General features: G+C 45.2%; 3 non-coding genes across 3 annotated transcripts; 1 reads left to right on the top strand and 2 right to left on the bottom strand.

Moving 5' to 3' along the window:
• Positions 1–10,717: 10,717 nt before the first annotated feature.
• Positions 10,718–10,790, bottom strand: TRNAM-CAU. The gene has a single exon. It is a non-coding gene; the product is annotated as a tRNA-Met (tRNA).
• Positions 10,791–15,533: 4,743 nt separating this feature from the next.
• On the bottom strand, positions 15,534–15,615 carry TRNAL-AAG. The gene has a single exon. It is a non-coding gene; the product is annotated as a tRNA-Leu (tRNA).
• Positions 15,616–16,949: 1,334 nt separating this feature from the next.
• Positions 16,950–17,022, top strand: TRNAM-CAU. The gene has a single exon. It is a non-coding gene; the product is annotated as a tRNA-Met (tRNA).
• Positions 17,023–17,930: the final 908 nt, after the last annotated feature.

Genomic DNA, 17,930 nt, shown 5'->3' with positions numbered 1-17,930 from the left:
CATCTTCTTTATCCATTCGTCTGTTGAAGGGCATCTCGGCTCCTTCCACAGTTCGGCTATTGTGGACATTGCTGCTGTGAACATTGGGGTGCAGGTGCCCCTTCTTTTCACGACATCTGTGTCTTTGGGGTAAATACCTAGTAGTGCGATCGCTGGGTCATAGGGTAGCTCTATTTTTAAAGTCTTGAGGAACCTCCACACTGTTTTAGGTTGGAAAATTCTGCCAGTTACCTAGGGTGGCGTCTTTCAGCCGTGGGGATTTATGGCACTTCAGTGCCTTCTTGTCTCCTATCCTTTCATCCACTAACCCAGTAGCATTCACTGCTGATCTTTTCTATGACAGGTTTCTTTCTTTTTCTTTCTTTCTTTCTTTCTTTCTTTCTTTCTTTCTTTCTTTCTTTTCTTTCTTTCTTTCTTTCTTTCTTTCTTTCTTTTCTTTCTTTCTTTCTTTCTTTTCTTTCTTTCTTTCTTTCTTCTTTCTTTTTCTCTTTCTTTCTTTCTTCTTTCTTTCTTTTTCTTTCTTCCTTTCTTTTTCTCTTTCTTTCTTTCTTTCTTTCTTCTCTCTCTCTTTCTTTCTTTCTTCTTTCTTTCTTTTTCTTTCTTCCTTTCTTTTTCTCTTTCTTTCTTTCTTTCTTTCTTTCTTTCTTTCTTTCTTTCTTCTCTCTTTCTTTCTTTCTTCTCCTTCTCCTGCCCTTTCTTTCTGTCTAGGTGCAAGGTTTTTTCCCCTTGTGATGAGAACTTTTAAGATTTACCCTCTTGGCGACTCTCAAATATATAACACAGTATTGTTAACTATAGTCACCATGGTGTACCTTACATCCCCAGGACATATTTATCTCATAACTGGAAGTTTGTACCTTTTGTCCACCTTCAGCCATTTCACCCCATCCCCTGTCCCCAGATCTGGTAACCACCCAGGCGTATTTCTAAGAGCAGGAAATACAGCAGTGAACCCAGCTAACAAAAATCACTGCTGTCATGGATGGTACATTCCAGTGGGGTTGACACAGAAAATAAAGAAATGAATATGTAAAATTGTAAGTATATGACATACTGATGAAGTCTATGGAGAAAGATAGGCAAGAAAAGAATGTAGGATGGGGGCAGTGTAATCAGAGAATGTTATCCTGTCTCTTGGAGAATATCATGGGCAAATGTTTCAAAATTGTTTTTTTAAGTTTTTAATAAGACATAGTCACAAAGTGGCTACTGTATTACTCTAAGTACCATACGTAGCAAGAATAAACAATCAGCAAAGTGTTCCCCAGCTAAGTCTGGACCTCACCTCTGTTCATTTTGATTAGGATTTTATTGAACGAGGTCACACTGTCTGTGTTCACACCTCAGCTGCTCCACCTGCTAGCTAAGGGACTTTTAGCAAACTACTTCACCACAATGGGCATCACTCTCCTCAAGTGAGAGATGGAAATAGCAATAGGTGTACCTAACAGAGTCTATGGGAGGACTTGGTGAGTAAAGACACATAAAATATTTTAGAAGGGTATCTGGCACATAAATAAGCAATCAGTAAGATTCACCATAGTGTGTTTATTATTATTATTATTATTGATTGAATTGTTGAGTGTCAAGTGTTTAACCTTTGCAGTAGCACTCTGAGGTATTATCCTAAATTTATAGACCAAGGTTCCAAGCACGTTGTGGGTTGAATTGTGTTCCCCCAAAATATATGTTGAAGTCCTAACTTCTTGTACCTGTGAATGTGACCTTATTTGGAAATAGGACTTTTGAAGATGTAATCAAGCCATGATGAGGTCACATCAGATTAGGATGGGCCATAATCCAGGGACTGATGTCTTTAGAAGAGAAAGGAAAAGAGATTTGGACACAGAGACCCAGATATACGGGGAAGAAGGCCCCATGAAGACAGAGGCAGAGATTGCTATTATTTGACCGCAGAGAGGCACCAAAGATTTTGCCAGAACCACCAGAAACTAGAAGAGGCATGGAAGTGTTTTTCCTTAGAACCTTGAGAGGGAGCATGGCCCTGCCCATGGCGTGATTTTAAACTCTGGCCTCCAGAACTACGAGAGAATAATTTTCTGTTGTTTTAAGCCATCCTATCTGTACTACTTCGTTATGGCAGCCCTAGAAACTAATACAAAGCATTAAAACAAAATTACTGATTTATACTAGCAAAAAAATAAAATATATAATTTTTCCTAAATTGATAGATAACATATGGGGCATTCATACTTCACTTTAAAGTTTTAAACCCAGAGTATCTCCCACTTACCTAGTTGTTTTATGGTAATACATGATCTTGATATACCCCCCTACCCCGTTTCTTCCCTCCTTCCAGGTTTTGGTTTTTTACAGGACTCCACACCCTGTGACCATCTCCACTGACTTAACCTTGACTATTTGGAGACATCTAATAGAATAGATGATCACTCCATTACCAGCTACAGCCAATAACTGAGGCATGGGAGGGACAGGCAGGAAAGTCCAAACCCCTTAACTCAATGACCACTCTGCTTTGTTATGTATACTCAAGACTCCGCTTCCTGTCCCATGGGTCAGGCTAAGGCTAGACTTTATCCAAGCCTACATCTTTGCTTTGCTATTCCTCCTTCCCCATTCTGGGGACCACTCCCCCAGTAAGTCACATACTCCTGAAGGCCCCTCTGAGGGTATGCTGTAAGGACCGAAGAAACTTCCTTTGGAAGTTTTTTTTTTTTTTTTACTGATCTTTCATATTCGATCAATTGAACAAAGTTTTTTTATGGAAAAGTTCAACCCAAGAGCTTTAGATCTGAGGAGGGCATTCACATTGTGTACCAGATCCTGATCATGAGACCTTTTGAAAATTCAAGGTTTTGACATAGAACAGGAGGGGTATTAAGAAAATCGGCGGCTGACTGACCTTTATTGTTGCACTATTATAATTCTGTTCACAAATGAGAAAATAATCAACAAGCTTGAGAAAATGTTAATAGAAACTTCCAAAACTGAAATTCAAAGAGAAAAAAAATGAATGAAAAAGGCAGAACAGAATACCCAAGAACTATGGGGGAAATCACAAAAGGTACAACATATACTTAATGGGAAATAAGAAGAAAGAGAAAAAGGAACAGAAGAAATATTTGAATTTCGTTTTCAATAACGACTGAGAATTTCCCAAACTAATGATAGATACCAAACCACATTTCCAGGAAGCTCAGAGAACACCCAGTATGAGTGGAGTGAAATATTTAAAGTGTTAAAAGAAAAGAATTACCATAATTTTGTGCCCAGTGAAATAATCCTTCAAAAGTTAAGGTGCAAGAAGGGCTTCCTCAAAAAAAATTTTTTTGAGGTAATTTGTAGCCAGTAGAACTGCCTTGCAAGAAAGGTTAAAAGAAGTTCTTTAGAGAGAAGGAAATAATATAGGTCAGAAACATGGATCTGTACAAAGAAAGGAAGGGGAGCGACTGGATGGCTCAGTTGGTTAAGTGTCTGCCTCCAGCTCAGGTCATGATCTCAGGCTCCTGGATCGAGCCCTGTGTCCAGCTCTCTGCTCAGCGAGGAGCCTGCTTCTCCCTCTCCCTCTTCCTGCTGCTTCCCCTGCTTGTGCTTGCTCTCTGTCAAATAAATAAAATCTCTTAAAAATAAAAAAATTGAAAAACCCAGTATCTTTCATGAACATATATGTAAAAATTCTCAACAAAATATTAGCCAATTGAATCCAGCAATGTATAAAAAGACCTCTACACCCAATCGAGATTTATTCTCGGTGTACAAGGCTGGTTCAATCTTGAAAAATCAATTAAGGCAATCCATCACACCAACAGGCTAAAGAAGAATCACATGATCATCTCAATAGATGTGGAAAAAGCATTGACAAAACCCAATACTCATTCATAGTAAAATCTCTTAGCAAACTAGGAATAGAGGGGAACTTCTTCAGCTTGATAAAGGTCATCTACAAGAAACCTACTACTAACGTCATCCTTATTGACAAGAAACTGAGATCTAGGATGCTTTCCTGCTATATCAGGAAAAAGATGCCACTATCACCACTCCTATTCAACATTGTGCTGGAAATCCTAGCTACTGCAATAAGATAGTAAAGGAAATAAAAATATACAGATGGGGGAAGAAATAAAACTGTCTTTGTTCACAGCTGATATGACTGTCTACATAGAAAATCCCAAAGCATAAAAAAGAAAAACTCATGAAACTAATAAGCAAACTATGGAAAGGATAAAAGATACAAAGTTAATATATAAAAATCAACTGTGTTTTATAGACCAGCAATGAACAAGGGAATTTAAAATTAAAAACACAATATCATTTATATTACCACTAAAAAAAAGAGATACCTTATGTATAAATCTAACAAAATATGTTTGGGATTTTTGAGGTAAACTACAAAACTCTGATATAAGAAAGAAAACATCTAAATAGATATTCCATATATATGAATAAAGGGCCTCAATATTATCAAGATGTCAGTTCATCCCAACTTGATCTATAGATTCAGTGCAATCCCAAGCAGAATTGCAGCAAGTTATTTCATGAATATTGACAAACTGATTCTAAAGTTTACATGTAGACACAAATGACTCGGAACAAGCAACGCGAAATTGAAGAACAAAGTTGGAGGGCTGTCACTACTTGAGCTCAGATTTACCATAAAGTGACAGTAATAAAGAGTGTGGTGTTGGTGAAAAAATAGACAAACCGATCAATGGAGCAGAATAGAGAGCCCAGAAATAGACCCGCATAGTCACCTGATCACCGAGGAAAGGCAGTACATGGGGCAAAGATAGTCTCTCAACAAATGGTGCTGGAAAAACTGGATGTCCACATGCAGAAAAAAAAATGAATCTAGTACAGAACTAGACACAGACCTATGCCTTTTACAAAACTTAACTCAAAATGGATCCTAGACCTAAATCTAAAATGTAAGACCATGAAATTCCTAGAAAGTAACACAGAGGGAAACAGGTGACTTCGGGTTCACTGATAGCTTCTTAGGTACAACACCAAAAACATGATTCATGAGAGGAAAACGTGATAAGTTGGACTTCATGAGAATTTAGAGTTTCTGTTCTGCAAGACACTGATAAGAAAATGAGAAGACACGCCACAGACTGGGAGAAAATATTTGCAAAAGACATATCTGAGAAAGGACTGTCACCCAACATATGCAAAGAACTCTTAAAACACAACAATAAGAAAAGAAACAACTCAATTTACACTATTTTCCCACGTACTCTTTAATCCCTATGCCTCTTTCCCCCACCCACCCCCCCCCCCGCAACCATCAGTTTGTCTATAGTTAATAGTCTGTTTCTTGCTCTCTCTTGTTTTCTCTGCCTTTGTTTTTTTCCCCCCTTTGCTCATTTGCTTTGTTTCTTGAATTCCACATATGAGGGAAATCATCTGGTATTTGTCTTTCTCTGACTGACTGATTTTGCTCAGCATTTTACTCTCTAGCTCCATCCATGTCGCCGCAAATGGCAAGGTTTCATTTTTTAAATGGCTGAGTAATATTCTATCATATATATATAAACCACATCTTCCCTAACCATTCATCCATCAGTAGACACTCGGCTGCTTCCATAATCTGGCCATTGTTGAAAATGTTGCAATAAACATAGGGGTGCATGTATCCTTTTGAATTAGTGTTTTTATATTTTTTTAGGTAAATACCCAGTAGTGTGATTCTTGGATCAGAGGGTAGTTTTACTTTTAGATTTTTGAGGAAGCTCCATACTGTTTTCCACAGTGGCTGCATCAATTCCCATTCCCACCAACAATGCAAGAGGTGTTCCTTTTTCTGCACATCCTCGCAAACACTTCTTTTTTCTGGAGCCGTTGAGCGGATTCTGACAGGTGTGAGGTGATATCTCAGGGTAGTTTTATTTGCATTTTCCTGATGATCAGTGATGTGGAGCATCCTTTCATGTGTCTGTTAGCCACCTGTAAGTCTTCTTGGGAGAAATGTCTGTTCAGGTCTTCTGCCCATTTTTTAACTGGGTTATTTGTTTGTGGGTGTTGAGTTTTGTCAGTTCTTGATCTATCTTGGATACTAACCCTTTATCAGGTATGTCGTTTGCAAATATCTTCTCCCATTCACTTGGTTGACTTTTAGTTTTCTTGATTGTTTCCCTTGCTGTGCAGAAGCTTTTTTTTTTTTATTTTGAGGTAGTCCCAAACAACTCAGTTTTTTAAATGTGCAAAGATCTGAACAGACAACTCAACAAGGAAGATATAGAGATGACAAATAAGCATATGGAAAGATGCTCAACACCATATGTCACCAGGGGATTGCAGACTAAAACAGCAATAAGATACCACTAGAGAACTATGAGTATGGCCCAAATCCAATACCCTGACAACACCAGTTGTTGGTGAGGATGTGGAGTCATAGGAACTCTAATTCATAGCTGGTGGGAATGCAAAATGCTGCAGCCACTGTGGAAAATAGCCGGGCAGTTTCCTACAAAACTAAACACGGTCTTGCCATATGACCCAGCAGTAACGCCTCTCCGCACTTAACCCAAATGAACTAAAAACTTACAACCACACAAAAGTCTGTACACAAATCTTTATAGTAGCTTTATTTATAATTGCCAAAACTGGGAAGGAACCGAGTCGTCCTTCATTAGGTGGATGGATAAACAGACAGTGGTACATCCATACAGTGCAATGTTATTCAGTGATAGAAAGAAATGAGTTACCAAATCACAAAAAGACATGGAAGAATCATAAGTACGTAGTACGAAGTAAAAGAAGCCAATCTGAAAAGCCAGTCATCTTGTATGATTCCAACATTATGACATTGTGAAAATGCAAAACTATGGAGACAGTTAAGAGGCCAGTGCTGCAAGGGGTTCTGGAGGAGGGAGGGAAGGATGAATACGGGGAACACAGGAGGTGTTTGGGGCCAGGAAAATATGATTTTGTATGATACTGTATCAGTAGATGCATGTCATTACATATTTGTCAAAACCCATAGAAAGCTCAATGCAAAAGTTGAATCTTACTAGAAATTGTGGATTTTAGTTAATAATAATGTATCAACATTGGCTCTCTGATTATAACAACAAAGGCACCAGCCTAACGCAAGATAATAAGAGAGGAAATTGGTGGGGGACACAAAGAGGTAATATGTAAACTGTACTTTTTGCTCAATTTTTTCTATAAACCTAAAACTGCTCAAAAAACGTAAGGTTTTAAAAATGTCTAAAAAGATAATGAACTGTTTGAAGCAAATAAAGAAATGTTTTGTTCTTGAAAAACTAAAAATACAACGATCACATGACCCAGCCATTACACTGGTGCTTACTTATCTCAGAGGAATGAAACTTACATCACCTGAGGCCTGGATACGAATGTTCAGAGAAGTTTTATTTCTAATAGCATAAAACTGGAAGTCCAAAGGTCCTTCGATGGGTGGGTAGTTAAACCGGGGTCTACCCATACCCTGAAACACCACTCAGCTATAAGAGGGAATGAGCTAGTGGTAATAGGAGACATACGTGAATCTCAAAATAACTATGATGAGGGAAAGAAGCTAATCCACAAGGATATACACTATGTTATTCCAGGTAATAAAAATTACAGAAAATACAAACTAATCTATAGTGACCAACAGAAAAATGCTTTGCAGGGGACAGGAGAAGGATTGATTACTGGGCAGCATAAAGTAGTTTGGGCAGTAATGGATACGCTAGAACCTGGGTGTCAGTGATGGTCTTATGGGTGTAATCATGTCACAAAACTAAAAAATGTGCTCATTTGAGTATATTCAGTGCACTGCATATGAACTGGGCCTCAGAAAATGCTGTAGCCCACCTCCTTTTTTTTTTCTTTGACAGAGAGTGCATGCACACCCAAGCAGGGGAAGGAGGGGCAGAGGGAGAGGAAGAGAGAGAATCTTAAGCACACTCCCCACTGAACGCAGACCCCATGCAAGGCTTGATTTTACAACCCTGAGATCATGACCCGGAGATCATGACCTGAGCCCAAATCAGGAGTCAGATGCTTAAAGGACTGAGCCACCCAGAGGCCCCTGCACCTCCCTTTTAAAAAAAGGAATGAAGGGAGCCTGGGTGGCTCAGCGGGTTAAGCATCTGCCTTTGGTTCAGGTCAGGATCCCGGGGTCCTGGGATGGAGTCCCGCATCAGGCTCCTTGCTCAGTGGGGGGCCTGCTTCTCCCTCTGCCTGCCACTCCCCCTGCTTGTGCTCTCTCTCTGACAAATAAATAAATGAATAAAATATTTTTTTAAAATTAAAAATAAATTTAAAAGGGATGAGAAGGAATTGATAAGGATGTGGACATTTTGAATGAATTTTCCTATGTGAAACAAGCGTGATAATATCTAACAGGGTTTCCAAAAGATACACATCAATTTTACATAGGTCAGGAGAAATGGTTAATGAATTTAAAATGCACTAGGGTCCTTTCGTTATCCAGAGAAAAGAAAAAGGGACTGATTAAAGTTCAACAAAGTAAACTTTGTTTTAATGTGTACTTACTTGTTTTCGGGTGTAGGGTAACCACTAACACAGAGATACGACGTATAACTTTAAAACCGACAAAAGGAAAAATGCCACTTTTGGTGATAACACACCAAATGAAAACCATTAGTCCAGAATTTTTAAAAATGTGCGCGGAAACCTGTGGTTCATGTTAAAAGGAAACCAGTCAGGTGGTTCCTGTTAAGGGATGGTGCAGAAGAGGAATATGGCACCCACGGATTCCAGGCGACCAACTTCCTGCACGGAAGGTCTTGGGCTCTGTGATTAGAAAAGCTCAGGGAACCCAGAGGTGCTGAGAGGCTTCAGCTGGTGCCATCGAATGTGCTGTTTGGAAAGTTTCCTGATAGCCACGGCCATGAGATCCCAGAGGTCCTGGCTCAGCTTCTCCACTGGGACGAGTCTCCTCTGCTGGGCCACAGTCATTCGAGACGGTGCGAGGGCGGCAGGCTTCCAGGCGGGGCTGTCTGACTTGGCGGAGCATGAGGTTCAGAAAAGAAGACCTGGAAGAGAGCCAGGTTTCAGCTGGAGGAGGGGAAGACATCTCCCTAAACTACGGGATTTCCCCGGGCCTGGGCCAGTGGTCGTGGCGAGAAAGAAACAGGGTAGAGGCAGTGGTCGTGGCGAGAAAGAAACAGGGTAGAGGCAGAGGCCGTGGCGATATGGGTCTCCACCACTCCTCATCCCTGCCGAATGGACTCTGAGAAGAAGTACATGAGTAGACGCGGGATCTCAGTGATGACTTACCGTTGCCACCTCAAGCCACCTTCCAGGAGGTGTGGCGATGGGACACCAGCTCAAGTCTTCCAGGGAACAGGGCAGTCTGGGAGCCTGGTGTCTTCAGGACAGAGCTGCTCCCCCTCCCTATGCTTGCGTACCCCCACAGACTCTTCACGGCACACGCAGGAGCCCCACGAAGGCCTTGAGAGTGTTCCACGGGCAGACAGCCTGCCAGCTCGCACAGAGAGAGGGCAAAAGGAAAGAAAGATGTTGAACCCCCCACATTTTATAGTGAGGAAACCGGCTGGCAGACGTGGACCGGCCACCACAGACATGGAAGCCTGCCCCCCAGGGCAGAGACTCTAGCCTGAGGGGATGCTTCCCAGGCCTCGAAGCTCAGCTACAGTGTTGTTTGCCTGGCTGAGTTTTGAGCATCCGAGAGGGATTTGGAAAATTCATTGTGCAATTACTTAGGACTGGTGCCTCCTTCCCTTCGAGTGTATCCCTCTTAAATGGGAAAGTCTACAATGGTTATCCGGTGCCTGCCCCACCATTGCATTTTGGGGAGCAGAGAACTTGTGGCTTTCACAGATTTGTAAGTGGAGAGGAATTGTGCCCAGAATGGCTTCTACATAGAGCCTAACTCACGCCCACTTGGGGGCACGTACACGAGTTGAGGCTGAACTGAGCTGAGATCTGGGGGACATTGGGATGGGTGAGCATCGTTGCACGTGGGAGAGGTGTAGGTCTTTGGGAACCACGGGGCAGATGGTGTTAGGTGTAACAGTGTCTCCCACCCCCCCACCCCTCCCTGAGAGCTCCATTTCCTAGTCACCGAAACCTGTGAGTAGGTCGTCTTGCGTGGCAAAGGGGACCTTGAGGATGTGACTGAGGTAAGGATCTTGAGATGGGAAGAGTGTCCTGGCTTCCCCAGGTGGGCTCCAGGTAATCACAAGGTGCCTGGAAGAGGGTGGGAGGCGGGTCCGAGGCGGAGAAGCTGTGACGACAGAAGCAGAGGTCAGAGCGACAGGGTCCTGTCAGGGGCTGAGGAACGTGGGCAGCCTCTAGAAGCCGGAAAAGGCAAGAAGGGAGTCTCGCCTGGGGCCTCTGGAAGGCAGGCAGCTCTGCCACCTCTCGCTTTGAGCCCCAGAGGACCCACGTCGGACTTCCGAGCTCCAGGACTGTAAGATCATGAGTGGATATGCTGTTTTAAGGGACTAAGATTCTGGTAAATTTCTAGGGCAGCAGATAGGCAATTAAAACAGACTTCTGATACTAGTATGCACCGCCGTCGGTATTGAAAAATCCTGTCGCTCCCGGCTCCCCAGCGAAGCCCTTGCAAGACTCCAGCCCCCACCCCCACTTGTAATCACGGCACCGGGACTAGGAGTCGGCCCCGCGGCCGCCCCGCTGTCAGTCTGGGGAACCTGGGGAGCGCGTCACTGTCTCCGCGCACTCGCTTCTTTCCCAAGCGCGCTGGGTCTGTGTCCAAGCGACAAAACTCTCGTGCCCTCTCTGAGGCTCGAACTCAGGACCTTCAGATTATGAGACTGACGCGCTGCCCACTGCGCTAAGAAGGCACCTGCTCGGCTTCCCTCCAGCAGGATCAGTCATTCCAACGCTCTCCAGTTCATGTGCCATTTCGGAGGAGTTCGCGTTTTGTCCGGAGTCGTGCACCCGAGAGAAGAGTGTGCGCCGGGCCGCGTACGCTTACTGTTACCCGAGCACCTCGCCCCGGTGGATCGGAACCGTTTCCGGAGTTCATCCTCGATGACACCAACAGGGGATGCTCCCACGTCGCCGGGAACACCGCTCACTCCCCGGAGACCCCAGACTGGCTCGGTCGCGTTGCGCACCGCTCCGCGTCACGCGCGCACGAGGGGAAGGGCCCGAGCCGGGTGTGCACGGACCTCCAGACCGCGACAAGGACAGGCGCCGCCCGGCGTGGCCCCGACCCGCCGCGGTCCCCTCGCCGGGCCCCGCAGCTCCCTCGCCCGCGACCCGCGTCCCCGACCGCCGCACCCCAAGTTCCGCATCGCGCGCCGCGGCGGGAACGGGGGGCCGGGGGCGGTGCGACCCCTGAGCAGCGGGAAGGACACACCGGGTGTCAAGGCAAGACCACCCGCTGAAGCGGAAAATGTCCTGACTCTCTGGGATCCGAGTGCCAGTCCGCATACGCCATTTGTGAATCTAGGAAAAACAATTCACTCGGCTTTCTTGCCAATGGAAGTTACTTAATTTGAAAAGCTCCGTTATCTGTAAAATGGGATAACATCTCACACTATTACTTCAAAGACGGAACACTTGACGCAAACCGTTGTTCAGTGAATTCTCCTGACTGATACGAGTAATGGTAGTAATAGATATAGCAAGAAAAAAAAATTGCAGATTTGTCGCGTGGGTGGGTGGAGGAATAAATATATACATGAGAATATGAGAAAGGTTGTAACTCAAGTAAACATAAGTAGATAGAGTATTCAAAATATGGTGTGAGTAGCTATCTAGGAAAACCAAGCTCAATATATCACCTGTAAGAATAAGATAAATTTGAAATTGATATAAATTTTAAAAGAAGAGGTAAAGATAAAGGGTAGTATCCAAAATCTATAAAGAACTTATCAAACTCAACACCCAAAGAACAAGTAATCCAATCAAGAAATGGGCAGAAGACATGAACATTTTTTTTAAGATTTTACTTATTTATTTGACAGAGAGAGACAGTGAAAGAGGGAACACAAGCAGGCAGAGTGGGAAAGGGAGAAGCAGGCTCCCACTGAGCAGGGAGCCTGATGTGGGGCTCGATTCCAGGACCCTGGGATCATGACCTGAGCGAAGGCAGACACTTAACGACTTAGCCACCCAGGTGCCCCTGAACAGACATTTCTGCAAAGAAAACATCCAAATGGCCAAACAGACACATGAAAAAGTGCTCAACATCACTGGGCATCAGGGAAATCCAAATCAAAACCTCAATGAGATACCACCCCACACCCGTCAGAATGGCTAAAATTAACAAGTCAGGGAACGACAGATGTTGGCGGGGATGTGGAAAAAGGGGAACCCTCCTACACTGTTGGTGGGAATGCAAGCTGGTGCAACCCCTCTGGAAAACAGTATGGAGGTTCCTCAAACAGTTGAAATTAGAGCTACCATTTGATCCAGCAATTGCACTACTGGGTATTTACCACAAAGATACAAATGTAGGGATCCGAAGGGGTACGTGCACCCCAATGTTTATAGCAGCAATGTCCACAATAGCCAAACTGTGGAAAGAGCCAAGATGTCCATCAACAGATGAATGGATAAAGAAGAAGTGGTATATATACACAATGGAATATTATGCAGCCATCAAAAGGAATGAGATCTTGCCATTTGCAACGACGTGGATGGAACTGGAGGGTGTTATGCTGAGTGAAATAAGTCAGTCAGAGAAAGACATGTATCATATGACCTCACTGATATGAGGAATTCTTAATGTCAGGAACAAACTGAGGGTTGCTGGAGTGGTTGGGGGTGGGAGGGATGGGGTGGCTGGGTGATAGACATTGGGGAGGGTATGTGCTATGGTGAGCGCTGTGAATTGTGTAAGACTGTTGAATCACAGATCTGTACTTCTGAAACAAATAACGCAACATATTTTAAGAAAAAAGAAAAAGAAGAAGATAGCAGGAGGGGAAGAATGAAGGGGAGTAAGTCAGAGGGGGAGACGAACCAGGAGAGATGATGGACTCTGAAAAACAAACTGAGGGTTCTAGAGGGGAGCAGGGTAGGGGGATGGGTTAGCCTGGTGATGGGTATTAAAGGGGGCACATTCTGCGTGGAGCACTGGGTGTTATGAACAAACAATGAATCATGGAACACTACACCAAAACAAATGATGTAATATATGGTGATTAACATAACAATAAAAAATTTATAAAAAAGAAGGTGTGGTATATACAATGGAATATTATGCAGCCATCAAAAAATGAAATCTTGCCATTTGCAATGATGTGGATGGAACTAGAGGATATTATGCTAAGTGAAATAAGTCAAGCAGAGAAGACAATTATCATAGATCTCACTGATATGAGGACTTTGAGAAACAAGACAGAGGACCATAGAGGAAGGGAGGAAAAAATGAAATAAGATGAAACCAGAGAGGGAGACAAACCATAAGAGACTCTTAATCTCAGGAAACAAACTGAGGGTTGCTGGAGTGGTGGGGGGTGGGAGGGACGGGGTGGCTGGGTGATAGACATTGGGGAGGGTATGTGCTACGGTGAGCGCTGTGAATTGTGCAAGACTGTTGAATCACAGATCTGTACTTCTGAAACAAATAATACATTATATGTTAAAATAAAAAGAAGATAGTAGGAAGGGAAAAATGAAGGGGGGGAATTGGAGGGGGAGAGGAACCATGAGAGACTATGGACTCTGAGAAACAAACTGAGGGTTCTAGAGGGGAGGGGGGTGGGGGGATGGGTTAGCCTGGTGATGGGTATTAAAGAGGGCACGTTCTGCGTGGAGCACTGGGTGTTATGCACAAACAATGATTCATGGAACACTACATCAAAAACTAATGATGTAATGTATGGTGACATAACATAACAAAATAAAATTTTAAAAAAGTTAAAAGAAGGTATAAAACCACAAATTACTAACATTCCCAAGACAGATATTTTTGTAACTTTGTTGTAGAAAACTAATTTTTGCAAAAAAAATCAGAAAAAATTAAAGTGACACAACTCACCATATTAAGACAACAGTTTGCTTAGATACACTCTCATCCCCTCAAAAAAAAATGTATAAGCAAAATGAATAATCAAATGAACAAACTGGGAAAAATGTGTAAATTGTGTTATGAAGAGTTAATTTACCTAATATAAGTAAAGAAACCTCAGCAAGAAAAATTCTAACTCATGGGAAAAACTTGCAAATGATATAAATACTGAGTTCATGAAAAGGGAGAACCAGGAGCCCCTGGGTGGCTCAGTTGTTTAAGCTCTTGACTCTTGGTCTTAGCCCAGGTCTTGGTCTCAGGGCTCTGAGTTCAAGCTCCATGTTATAAAGAAGAAAGATGAATATTTACAAAAGTGTGAAAAGATCATTAACTTTACTCTCAGGAGAAATTCAAAAGTGAAACTAAAATGAGATGCTACCTTTTACCTCTCAGATTGGCAAACAAAAACCATTGTTTGCGGGAGTGTTGCCTGTTAGCATTCAAACAGACTGAATTAGTTTCCTACAGCTCCTGGAGCAAATAACCACAAGCTCAGGAGCTTAAAGCAGCAACGGATGTATCTCCTTCCTCACAGTTCTGGAGGCCAGAAGTCCAAAAGTCTGAATTACTGGGGGGAAATCAAGGTGTTGACAAGGTCATACTGGCTTTTGAGGCTGTAAGGGAGAATGTGCCCTTGCTTTTTCCAGATTCTAGGGGCTGCCAGCGTCCCTGGCTTGTCTCTGCCTCTGCATCAACAAACCTTCTCCCTTTCTGCCTCTCTTTTGGGCAAAGGGCATAAGGACACTTGTAATGACATTTAAAGTCCGCTTGAAAAATCCAGGATAAATTCCCCATCTCAAGATCCTTAACTGAATCTCTTCCGCAAAGACTCCTCCAATATTTGGCCATACAAGGTAATAGTTAAGCTTTCAGGAATTAGAACAGAGATATCTTTTTTTGGGGGGGGGGTTTCAGTCTACCCCAGGCATTAACGCCCCGATTCCTCCACCTACAGGCAACGAATTACCTGGTCCTAACTTTAGTCTCCTTCTCTGTAAAACAGGAATAATAACATAAACTTCTTATGTAATACTGAGACTATTTTATGACTTAATATATGTAGGAAACTTATGACAATATCTGGAGCTTAGTCAGAGATAAATGGCAATTAACTGTCATTAGTACAATGCTGGTCAGGGTGCAAAAGAAACTATCCCTTCCCGGGAGCTGCAGGAAGATAAATTGGTTAACATTTGGGGAAGACTAAGACAAGACTTGCCAAAATTGCCATCACACATATGCTTGACTGAGCAATTGTGCTTTTAGAAAGTTCTCTAATATTGCATCTTTCTGAAATGCGGTTATAATTTATTGCAACGTTGTTTATATAAGTAAACGTGGCTGGTGGAGCCACGGTGGGGTGTTGGTGTGGAACAAGGTGGAATTAAAGTACACTTTCAGGTGTATGTACTGTTACATTTTTGTAATTGTGAACTTTAGGAAGGTCTTACTCATTTCTGTATGAAACCTTTGACTTCAGATATGTATCACCAGCAGCCAGACTGTCCTGTTTCTAAGGTCTTCCCAGGGGCTTGGTCGAGTCAGCTCGCAATATAAAGACTGGCAGCGGTGGGATTCGAACCCACGCCCCCGAAGAGACTGGAGCCTTAATCCAGCGCCTTAGACCGCTCGGCCACGCTACCACACAGTCGACTCGTCTTCTTCTGGATCCTTTAAGTCTGTGGGCGGGCTCCTCCCCCACTCCCCCCACCTCCCATCCCCGGTTCTTTTCTCCAGTGTTTCTCCGGGACCCCTGCGGTCGGACCCCTTGCAAAATTCGCAGATGGGACTTTCGCCCCGGGGGTCCCGCGAGGCCCCGACTGCGGGGCTCCAGGTCCGTGGATACAAAATCGAGGGCGTCTCCAGACGTGGAGGGGTCCCTGCACCTGCTTCTGGTGAAGTGGCGGACGGAAGCAGCCTGCAAACAGACGTGCTTTCGGGGCGCGCGTCCGCGGTCTGCAGGTGCGGTCCACCGGACGCGGGAGAGCCCCCCGGGGAGTGCCCCCCAACCCACCGTTCTCATCCCAGCCGCCCCACCGACAGCCACGGGGCCGCTGCGAGTCGCTGAGGCTGGCTGGGTCTCACTGTCCTCATTGTAAAGTGGACACGATATAAAAAAACTTGCCCAAAGAAAAGGGGTAGATGATTGATTTTTATCCATTCCTGGAGTGGCTTAAAGAGATTTTCCCAGTAAAGCTTAATATCATTACTCGTATCAGTCAGGAGAATTCACTGAACAACGGTTTGCGTCAAGTGTTCCGTCTTTGAAGTAATAGTGTGAGATGTTATCCCATTTTACAGATAACGGAGCTTTTCAAATTAAGTAACTTCCATTGGCAAGAAAGCCGAGTGAATTGTTTTTCCTAGATTCACAAATGGCGTATGCGGACTGGCACTCGGATCCCAGAGAGTCAGGACATTTTCCGCTTCAGCGGGTGGTCTTGCCTTGACACCCGGTGTGTCCTTCCCGCTGCTCAGGGGTCGCACCGCCCCCGGCCCCCCGTTCCCGCCGCGGCGCGCGATGCGGGACTTGGGGTGCGGCGGTCGGGGACGCGGGTCGCGGGCGAGGGAGCTGCGGGGCCCGGCGAGGGGACCGCGGCGGGTCGGGGCCACGCCGGGCGGCGCCTGTCCTTGTCGCGGTCTGGAGGTCCGTGCACACCCGGCTCGGGCCCTTCCCCTCGTGCGCGCGTGACGCGGAGCGGTGCGCAACGCGACCGAGCCAGTCTGGGGTCTCCGGGGAGTGAGCGGTGTTCCCGGCGACGTGGGAGCATCCCCTGTTGGTGTCATCGAGGATGAACTCCGGAAACGGTTCCGATCCACCGGGGCGAGGTGCTCGGGTAACAGTAAGCGTACGCGGCCCGGCGCACACTCTTCTCTCGGGTGCACGACTCCGGACAAAACGCGAACTCCTCCGAAATGGCACATGAACTGGAGAGCGTTGGAATGACTGATCCTGCTGGAGGGAAGCCGAGCAGGTGCCTTCTTAGCGCAGTGGGCAGCGCGTCAGTCTCATAATCTGAAGGTCCTGAGTTCGAGCCTCAGAGAGGGCACGAGAGTTTTGTCGCTTGGACACAGACCCAGCGCGCTTGGGAAAGAAGCGAGTGCGCGGAGACAGTGACGCGCTCCCCAGGTTCCCCAGACTGACAGCGGGGCGGCCGCGGGGCCGACTCCTAGTCCCGGTGCCGTGATTACAAGTGGGGGTGGGGGCTGGAGTCTTGCAAGGGCTTCGCTGGGGAGCCGGGAGCGACAGGATTTTTCAATACCGACGGCGGTGCATACTAGTATCAGAAGTCTGTTTTAATTGCCTATCTGCTGCCCTAGAAATTTACCAGAATCTTAGTCCCTTAAAACAGCATATCCACTCATGATCTTACAGTCCTGGAGCTCGGAAGTCCGACGTGGGTCCTCTGGGGCTCAAAGCGAGAGGTGGCAGAGCTGCCTGCCTTCCAGAGGCCCCAGGCGAGACTCCCTTCTTGCCTTTTCCGGCTTCTAGAGGCTGCCCACGTTCCTCAGCCCCTGACAGGACCCTGTCGCTCTGACCTCTGCTTCTGTCGTCACAGCTTCTCCGCCTCGGACCCGCCTCCCACCCTCTTCCAGGCACCTTGTGATTACCTGGAGCCCACCTGGGGAAGCCAGGACACTCTTCCCATCTCAAGATCCTTACCTCAGTCACATCCTCAAGGTCCCCTTTGCCACGCAAGACGACCTACTCACAGGTTTCGGTGACTAGGAAATGGAGCTCTCAGGGAGGGGTGGGGGGGTGGGAGACACTGTTACACCTAACACCATCTGCCCCGTGGTTCCCAAAGACCTACACCTCTCCCACGTGCAACGATGCTCACCCATCCCAATGTCCCCCAGATCTCAGCTCAGTTCAGCCTCAACTCGTGTACGTGCCCCCAAGTGGGCGTGAGTTAGGCTCTATGTAGAAGCCATTCTGGGCACAATTCCTCTCCAC

The sequence above is a fragment of the Zalophus californianus genome, chromosome 7 (genome assembly GCF_009762305.2).
Source record: "Zalophus californianus isolate mZalCal1 chromosome 7, mZalCal1.pri.v2, whole genome shotgun sequence".
NCBI lineage: Eukaryota > Metazoa > Chordata > Mammalia > Carnivora > Otariidae > Zalophus > Zalophus californianus.
Note: the sequence above shows the minus strand (reverse complement) of the source record. Positions and strands in the feature narration are given on the sequence as shown.